Here is a 9138-nt window from a genome sequence, read left to right as displayed (position 1 = left end):
ACTTCATCTTTGACAATTTCATGTATATTTATCATTCACTTTAAAAAAACTTTAATACCATTTTTCTGGATACGAGAAGCCAAGGAGTCGAAGACCCGAAGAGCTGAGGAGCTGAATAGCCTAATAGCTGAGGGGCTGAGAAGCTGAAGAGCCGAGGAGCCTCAGCATGCTAAGACACGAGAAGTCGAGGAGCCGGGGAGCCGAGGAGCCGAGGAACTGGTGCAACTCGAACCTACTAGGAACTCACCTGGAGTCCTCCGCGCCACCGGCAGCGCTACTAGACCCGCGCCCGTGTGTGGGCGGGCCGGAAGAGTGGCCACGCCTTCCGGAGCCCAGTCCCGCCCCCCGCGGCGTGCGCGTCCCCGCCCCGGCGCCGCCTTGCTCATGCGCTGTCGACCGGGGGCGGAGGTTGTGGGCGGTGGCGGTGGGGCGCGCGCTCTTGCTGTCGTTCCCTTGCGCCGGGTTGTGCTCCTCCGCCCGGGGCCGAAGCGGCTGCGGCGGCTGCGGCGGCTGAGGCGGCTGAGGCAGCGCGGGGGGGCGGGCCGGGAGGGGGGTGGTTGGGGACCGGGATGGACCGGGCGCGGCGGCCGGAGTGGCAGGAGCTGGCGCTGGAGCCCGAGCAACGACGCTGGCGGAGACACCGGCTGCATCTTGCTTCGCCGCCGGTGAGTGACTGCCCCCGTCCGGACGCGGCCCGCGGTCTGTCCAGGCCGTGGGTGAGGAGTCGGGGGCTACCAGCGTCACCGCTGTGGGCCCGGCTGCCTCGCGGCCTGGCGCGGCTTGGACCCTCAGCTGCCCGGGGTAGAGCTTCTAGAAACCGGGCCTGGGGCTTGACCCAGCCTTGCCGGGCCTTCAGCCTTCCCCGGCTGTCATTTTGACTCCGGGGCTCTCCGGCATTCCCTTTGGGGCTGTGAGGACTTGGTCGAAGCCCGAGGGACTCTCAGCCAGCTGACTGACTCCCTTTAGGGGCCTGAGGTCCTCGGCAGCCCTTCTCACCATGCCCTGCGGTCCCCAGAAGTTGGCCACCCTGGCTCAGCCATTGCTACCTGAAACCAGTTGTGCATCTTTTGTTTTGATTTTGAACTTGTGGTTTAACCGGAGCTGGAAGCCGGCTGTACTGGGGGGACCCGGTGGTGGCGAGGTGAGACGTGAGTCGAGGTGGGCCGGGTTTGGCCCTAGGGTGCCCTTTATTAACACTTTGTGGAAGAGAAAGGGGACACAGCAAGTTGCCCTTTCCTGCCAAGGCAGATTTTCAGCCTCAGCAAAGGTGTCGATGGTCCAGTGACTGCCTCGCTTCATTCCTGGACAGTGTTGGTGAAGATCCCCCCAGGTGGATCTGCTGCGGGGGCCCTGGAGGCAGCCCACTTGAACTCTTGGCGAATTTCTTTGCTTTAGTGGACACATTATACGATAACTTGGTAGAACTTAGCCAGTGTCTTGACTTGTATCTAGAACAGAAAAGACGACCCCCAATTCCATCCAAAATGGTTGCTGTAAGTCTGACATACTTGTCAAAAGATTCCTATACTATGAACATCTCTGAAAGGCTAGATTTCCTAAACTGTCTTAGTATTAGAAAAGAAAACTTCCAGGATTGAAACAAATCAGGTAGCTGGCTGGAGAGATAGCTTAGTGGTTAAGAACACTGACTGTTATTGCAGAAGACTCGGGTTCGAATCCCAGCACCCACATGGCAGCTAACAACTGTCTGTAACTCCAGTTCCAGGGGATCCAACATCCTCTTCTGTCCTCTGCAGGCATTGCATAACACGGGTGGACTTACCTACATGCAGGCAATATATGCATACACATAAAATAAAAATAATAAATAAAATATTAAAGAAAAGAAAAAATCAGGTAGCTGCTTTAAAAATAAAGCAGAACCTTGATTTTTTTCCTGTGTCCAGCGTCTTAAATTTTGGAAATTAAACCAAACCCTTGTCTTTCTGAAGTTCATAGAATTTGTGTATAGAAATTGTTGCAAAGCCTGAAAGAAAAGTACCTTAATGGAAATGTTAGTGACATAAAATTTCTCTTGGAGGTGGGCACAGTTTTTTCCTTTCATTTGTAGATTAGAAGATTGAGACTGAAATTGTAAGTGGGTGTCATGTTTTACTAGTGTCATGTAACAAAGATGTTTATAAGGTGGGATTTTATTTTTATTTAGAAAATATTTTATAATTTTTTATGTGTGTGAGTATATTGCCTGCATGTATGGAAGTGCACTCCTGTCATGCAATGTCAAGGAGATCAGAAGGGCATTGAATTCCCTTGGAATTGGAGTTATGGATAGTTGTTAGTTGCCATGTGGGCGCCAGAAATTGAACCCAGGTCCTCTGCAAGAACAAGCTGAACCATCTCTTCAGGCTGTAAGGTGGGATTTTAACCCAATAATACCCCTCCACCAACAGAGTTGGCTTGTGTTTTTTGAAACTCACACACCCACTCTCTGGCTAGAGAAAGATTAAAAAGCTGCTTCTGGTCTGTGGGTGGCAACCTTTTAATTTCTAGTTTTTAGCTGCTTACAGAGTAGATGGCTGATGAGCCACATAGGAGGAAAATTGTAGATATTAAAAATTCATTAGCACATGATCTCTTGTAATTGTGACCATTTATTAAAGATTTGGTATGTGTCAGTGCTGTGTACTGTGTATGGGAAATGAGATTTCTTAGATTATTTGCATCTTAAGTTAAACAGAGGCACAGGCACCTGACTATGCTGTGACTCTTAAAAGCATAAAAATTTCTAATGAGTGTCAGTGTCTTATACTAGTTGATGACCACCAATACTTTGAGCTGTTTGGTCTTTCTACTAGAACATTTCCCTTTTTCTGTAGGAGTATATTTAAACTCAGAGTGGCATTTATAGACTATCAATTTTTTAATTATTTTTATTTTGTGTGTGTGTCATACTTGCATGTATGTAAGTGCACCCTTATCGTGGAGTCCCGGAGGAGGGCAGAAGAGGGCATCCAGTCCTCTGGAACTGGAATTACAGATGGTTGTTAGTCACCATGTGGGTGCTGGGAACTGAACCTAGGTCCTTTGCAAGAGCAGCCAGTGCTCTTAATGGCTGAGCCATCTCTCCAGCCCCCCATTTGTCATCAGATATTTATTAACCTCTTATTTTATTCCCGAATTCTGTCTAGGCTACAGTGAAGGACAGAGCTTTTTATTCTGTGTGTGGAGATGTGTGGAGATGTGGAGATAAGGAATAACTGCTAACAAGCAGATAGACAGGATCATTTCAGGTAATATAAGCTAGTAGGCAGTATGTGTTTTTTGTGAAGGAAAAAGTTAATATTTTAGGCTTTATGGGTCTAAAATATTAACTAACTTTTTTTTTCCCCCCTTTTTTTCCATCAAGGTCTTCTTGTGAGCCCCAGCTGGCCTGGAACTCACTGTGTAGACCAGGCTGGCCTCCAACTCAGAGATCTGCCTGCCTCTGCCTCCCAAGTGCTGGGATTAAAGGCATGTGCCATCATGCCTGGCCAAAATATTAACTTTATTATAGTAACAATCTAATATTAATGGCCTCCATTGCAGCCATTCAGCTGTTGTTTTAGCATGTAAACAGCCACACACAGAAGGTAAACTGGCATGTCTGTTTTTCCAGTTGTACTTGAAGACTGAAATTTGAATTTCATACAGTTTTCACATGTCATGAAATCCACATTCTCCCCTCCCTCTACCATTTAAATATGTAAAACTAGTTTTAGTTCACAAGCCACACAGAAACCTGGGGAAAGCTGTAGCTGGACTTGTATAGAAAAACTTTGCTGATCCCTAATAGAAGTTACAAAGAAAATAAAATACACTGACATTGCAAGTGGGTAACTAGGGGATGAGCGGAGTGTTACTTAGAGAAGCCTCACTAGAGAGAAGGTATATGAGTTGTGGCCCAAAAGATGGAAGAGCTTTTCTGACAGATGAGACAGCAATTGTGAAGGTCTACAGCTAGAATGCACTCTTGTTTCTAGCATCAAACGTCTCCACATATCATGCCATAACTAGTTAATTGATTTATGTGTATGTGAGCGTGCACCATGCATGTATGTGGAGGTTAGAGGACTGCTTCTGAGAGATGGTGCTCTCCTTCCTAGTGGGTTCTGTGGATGGAACCTAGGTCCTCAGTCTTGGCAACAAATGCCTGTATCTGCTGAGCCAGTTCTGGGACCCTCTGTGCCTTTCTTCATCTTACCGCTTTCAGCTAGCTTATTGCCTCCCGCCTATCAGATCGTAAAAGTCTACTCATTCTAGACTCTTAAGATTAATTCCAAATTCTCACCCAGTTATTTTTTGAAATGTTCTGAATAATTTTTCAGCCTGTATATGAAAACCTTCAGTGAAAGAAAATTCTTACTTCAGGTAGTCCGCCTTACATCTAATTTTTAGAACACTTTTTCCTGTGTGATTTGACTTTTTTTAACCTAGGATAACCTAGGAGTAAGCCTGGCCCTCATATTGGTGCATGGACAGAAATTACAAAGTGAAAACTATACATGACAATCCCTTAAATTGCTCAGAAAGTAGAATGTACATGTTCTTGTGTATATAATCATTTAGAGTTCTTATGCACATCAAAGGCCAGGAAATACAGCTTTACTGGAGGAAGGAGCAAGGGAGGTAAAATTTTATGTAGATATGCAAGGCCTCCAAACCCTTTTGCTTTTTAAAATAATCTGTTAGAGTGTGAGAGATGGAGAATTCTGATGTGTTGCCTTCAGTCAGTTTATTTAATTCTGTTGTTACATTAAGTCTCTGTCACATTAATAAATGCTTATGGCTATATTGTGAATATTAAGGTGATATGTAGGAAAGAAAGTACATGGCCATAAAGCAGTCAATAAATGTTTACAAGATTTGAAAATATCTAGATTTTTGTTTCATTGTGCTCAGTATACCCTGTTCTTTGAAAAGTTGTTGAGAACTTGACCACCTGCTTCCTTTCTTTCCCTCTTGGCATTTCCTGTTGTGACTCTATTGAACAGCTGTCACTTTCTTTGCCCTTGAGCATTGGGCACATCTTACCAGAGGTCAGCTTGTAAGTTAAATGGGTATAAGATGTATTATTTCTGCTATCTGGCTCTTAAAGTATTTGAACACTGCCACGTCTCTCATTTAAGTTTTTACTTTTTAGGGAGTTTTTGTTGTTGTTGTTGCTGTTGTTGTTAAAGAGATAAGTTTTGAAGTTTCTTTGTTTTGTTTTTTGTTTTGTGTATGTGTGTTCATGTCCCTGTCCTTGTCCCTGTAGGCATGCATGTTTGTGCCACAGCTCAGAGGACAACTTGTAGGAATAGATTCTCTCCTTCCAGGGATTGCACTCAAGTCATCAGGTTTGGTGGTAAGTCATCTCACCAGCCCAGGTGTTTACATTTCTTTTAGCGTTTCATTTCTTCATCTTTTGGATTGTTCTTATATGTGTACTTATTTATCATTCTTTTTTACTTTTGTACCCTGGAGTACATTTTAAGATACAAAACTTACTCTTTTTTCTGAAGTCTTTTCTTACAATTTAGACTTCTTATATTCCTACTGCTTTTCAGCCTTTTGGCTAAGATCAGCATAGACCTTGATATTCCTAACACTTCCACCTGTACCCTTTAATGCTTTCTTGTTGTATTTATGTTGTTTCATGTGTGCTTTAATTCACAACAAGACAATAAGCTTCTTGAAGACAAAGATTATATTTTAGCATTTATTTTTCTTTTATGGTTCTGGAAATCAAACCCAGGGCTTTGTGCATGCTAGGCAAACACTGTACACTGAGCGACTTTCCCAGCATTTGGCATTTTTTTGTATCCCAGATCCACTAAGTCAAATCACAAAATGTCACATTAAAAAAAAAAAAACCTTGGGTTGGAGAGATGGCTCAGCGGTTAAGAGTACTGACTGTTCTTGCGGAGGACCCGGGTTCGATTCCCAGAACCCACATGGCAGCTAACAACCATATGTTAACTCCAGTTCCAGGGGATCCGACACCCTCTTCAGACCTCTGAGGGCAGTGCACAACACAGGTGCGCCTACCTACATGCAAGCAATACACCCATGCACATTAAATAAAAATAAATAAAATATTTTTAAAAAATCTTTAATTTTTAGAACAGTGTTATAGAAATAATATAAAGCTAGTACTAAGAATTCTTGTCTCTTATACTCAGTTTCCCTTTTATTGACGTCTTACATTAATGTGGTGCTTTTGTTACAATTGATGAGCCAATGCAGCCAGGATACCGCATTACACTTAGTCTTATTTCCCTCACTCCTCTTGCTTGTGGAAATCTCCCAGGCATTCCTTGATGCTTTTGAAGATTACTGACTGCCCAGGTGTTTTTGTAGAATGCCCTCCAGTTCAGATTTGTCTGATACTTCTGTCATGGTTAGACTGGTATATAAAGTGCCTTTGGAAAAAAGACCACAGAGGTAGAACGTAATTCTTAAAAATTGTATTTTTTATTTTATGTATATATGTATTTCTCTCTGTGTGTGTGTGTGTGTGTGTGTGTGTGTGTGTGTGTGTGTGTATGAGTATGGATATGGGTATCTGTGGAGACAGAAGAGGATTTCCGATCCCCTGGAGCTGGAGTCACAGGTGGTTGTGAGCCACGTGATGTGGGTACTGGGAACTGAACTTAGGTCCTCTGTAAGAACAGTACATGCCCTTAACCACTGAGCCCTCTTGAGTCCTCTTTTTTTTTTTTTAAAGATTTGTTTTTATGTACATACACTGACATACAAGCAGGCGAAGACTCATACACATAAAAAATAAATAAAATTTGAAAACTCAGAGATAGTTAAAAATAGATCCACTGGGCATGGTAGTGCACTATATATATGCTTGTATGTCTGTGGGTTTGTGCACATGAATTCAGGTGCCCAAAGGCCAGAGGAGGGCATCAGATCCCCTGGAGCTGGAGTTAGGGGAAGTTGGGAGCTGCCCAATGTGGGTATTGGGAACCCACTGACTTGGAGTCCTCTGGAAGAGCAGCAAGTGCTTTTAACTGCTCAGCCATCTCTGTAGCCCTTAGAATGTCATTCTTGTCACCTATCTGAAGTACATCCTATTAGTATAACTTAGCAATGTTAATGTTAAGTTAACCTTGATGACCTGCCTAGAGGTGGTGTGTGTTTTCCTCTTGTAAAATTTCTCCTCCTTCTCAGACCATACTCTACTCTTTGGGGAAAAGTCACTACAGCCCACACAGAAATGATGAATTCTCTTCCACCTCCTTGACTTTTGTTATTCAGATTGTTCCAGCTTTGGGAGCTTTTTTAGGTGGCTTCTCTGCATACCCCATCATTATGTATGTTTTTGACTACTTTCTTACAATGCAAAATCCAAGGCTCATCTTATATATCTTCTAATCCAGTCCTACTACCAGTTGTTTCATCAGGGAGTCCTGATGCTTTTATTGGAGAATGGTATTCAAAGCCAAGATCTGAGTGTGTTAGGTGTGCTTGTTGCTGCTGGAGTGTTGTTGCTTCTAGATGCTCTCAGAAGACTGAGGAAGGAACTAAATGTATGTCTGTTAGTCTGTGTCTCCAGATATCTCTAAGTATGTCTACATGTAACTGCCTGTATCAAGGTAAACAGGAGTTCATGGCATCCCCACAACTCTTTATCACCCCTTAGATCAGTGTAACCTCTTGTTATCTGAAACCTTCACTCTCAGTGAGAAGCCACCCCACCATGCATTTACTTCATTCTTCAGTTACAGTGTTTGTATGCAGTGGTTTCTGGGTGTGGCTAATCTATACACAGTGGGAAAAGCCTTTTTTTTTTTTTTTCCGGTCTTTTTGAGACAGGGTCTCCCTGTAGCCCCAGCTGTCCTGGAACTCACTATGTAGACCAGGCTGGCTTTGAACTCACAGAGATCGGTCTGCCTCTGCCTCCCAAGTGCTGGGATTAAAGGCGTGCTTCACCACGCCCGGCCCAGATTAATTTTTTAAAAAACATTTAATTATTTTAAATTTATGTATATGAGTGTATTGCCTACGTGTGTGAGTGCACCCGTGTTGTGCAGGAAGTCAGAAGAGGATTTTGGATTCCTTTAAAATTGGAGTTACTGACAATTGTCAGCCTCCATGTGAGTGCTGGGAATCAAGCCTGGGTCCTGTGCAAGTGGAGCCATCTCTCCAGCCCAGGAGATGACTTTATTAACTAGAGCACTTGTGGACAGTTCTATTACCTTTTAATCTTCAGTCAGTTGTGAGGTTGTCCTAGTAGCTACAATAGTTTTCTTTTGTTACATTTTGGATTCCATGCTGAGACCCCTATGTGTCCTGATTATTTAAGAAATTGCTTTCATTTAGGCTTACTCTCTGCTTTAAGGGGTCTATAGGATTTGATAGACTTTGCATATTTTAAAAATATGATTTGGTAGTCCTTGTTTTAATTTTTATTTCTTTTTACTATTTTATTTCTTAGTGTGTGCTCTTGTGAGGCAACCAGAGGACAGTCTTGCATAGGGTCTCTCATTGATCCTGGAGATAGGCTGGCAACTAGCATGCCCCAGGGATCTTTCTGCCTACAGAACTGAGTTTGTAAGCTTATGTAGCCAAGCCCAGCATTTTTTTTTCCCCTGGTGGGTGCTGGGAATTTGAACTTAGATCCTCATGTTTGTGCAGTAAGTACTTTTATCCACTTATATCTCTAGCTCTTAATATCAAAAGTGGGTTTTTTGTGTGTAGTGTGTTTGTGTGTACTATGTATATTTGTGCATGTAAAGGTTAGAGGTTGACTTTAGTTGCCTTCCTCTATTGCTCTCTACCTTATCTTTTTTGAGACTGGGGTCTCAGTGAATCCAATGCTGGTCATCAGTGGCCAGACTGGCTGGCTAGCAAGCTCCTAGCATCCACCTGTCCCTGCTTCCTCTGTGGTAAGATTATAGCGGTCTAAGACCCTGCCTGGCTTTTTTATTTATTTATTTTTTTTGGATGCTTAGGATCTGAACTTAGGATCTGACTGAGCCATCTCCCCAGCCTGTTTTTTTTTTTGTTTGTTATTGTTTTATGTTTTATTTATTTATTTTATTTTATGTGTATGACTGTTAGGACTGCGTGTATGTACTGTGTGTACCTGTGTTGGGCAGTGCTCACCGAGGACAGAAGAGAGTGTCAGATCCCCTGCAACTGGAG

At 43.3% G+C, this 9138-nt stretch overlaps 1 protein-coding gene across 3 annotated transcripts in view; it reads left to right on the top strand.

The window, feature by feature from the left end:
- The first annotated feature begins 544 nt into the window (after window positions 1-544).
- The window catches only part of Tmcc1 (transmembrane and coiled-coil domain family 1), a 255608-nt gene continuing 247014 nt past the window's right edge, over window positions 545-9138 (top strand). For 2 of the 3 annotated variants that reach the window (XM_029557107.1, XM_008854922.3), the window contains exon 1: window positions 545-665. The gene's annotated coding sequence lies outside the window, so the exon portion shown is untranslated. The remainder of the gene's footprint in view (window positions 666-9138) is intronic. The other variant, XM_029557106.1, reaches the window with a different exon arrangement.

Source organism: Nannospalax galili, unplaced genomic scaffold (genome assembly GCF_000622305.1).
Source record: "Nannospalax galili isolate Female #2095 unplaced genomic scaffold, S.galili_v1.0 scaffold406, whole genome shotgun sequence".
NCBI lineage: Eukaryota > Metazoa > Chordata > Mammalia > Rodentia > Spalacidae > Nannospalax > Nannospalax galili.
Note: the sequence above shows the minus strand (reverse complement) of the source record. Positions and strands in the feature narration are given on the sequence as shown.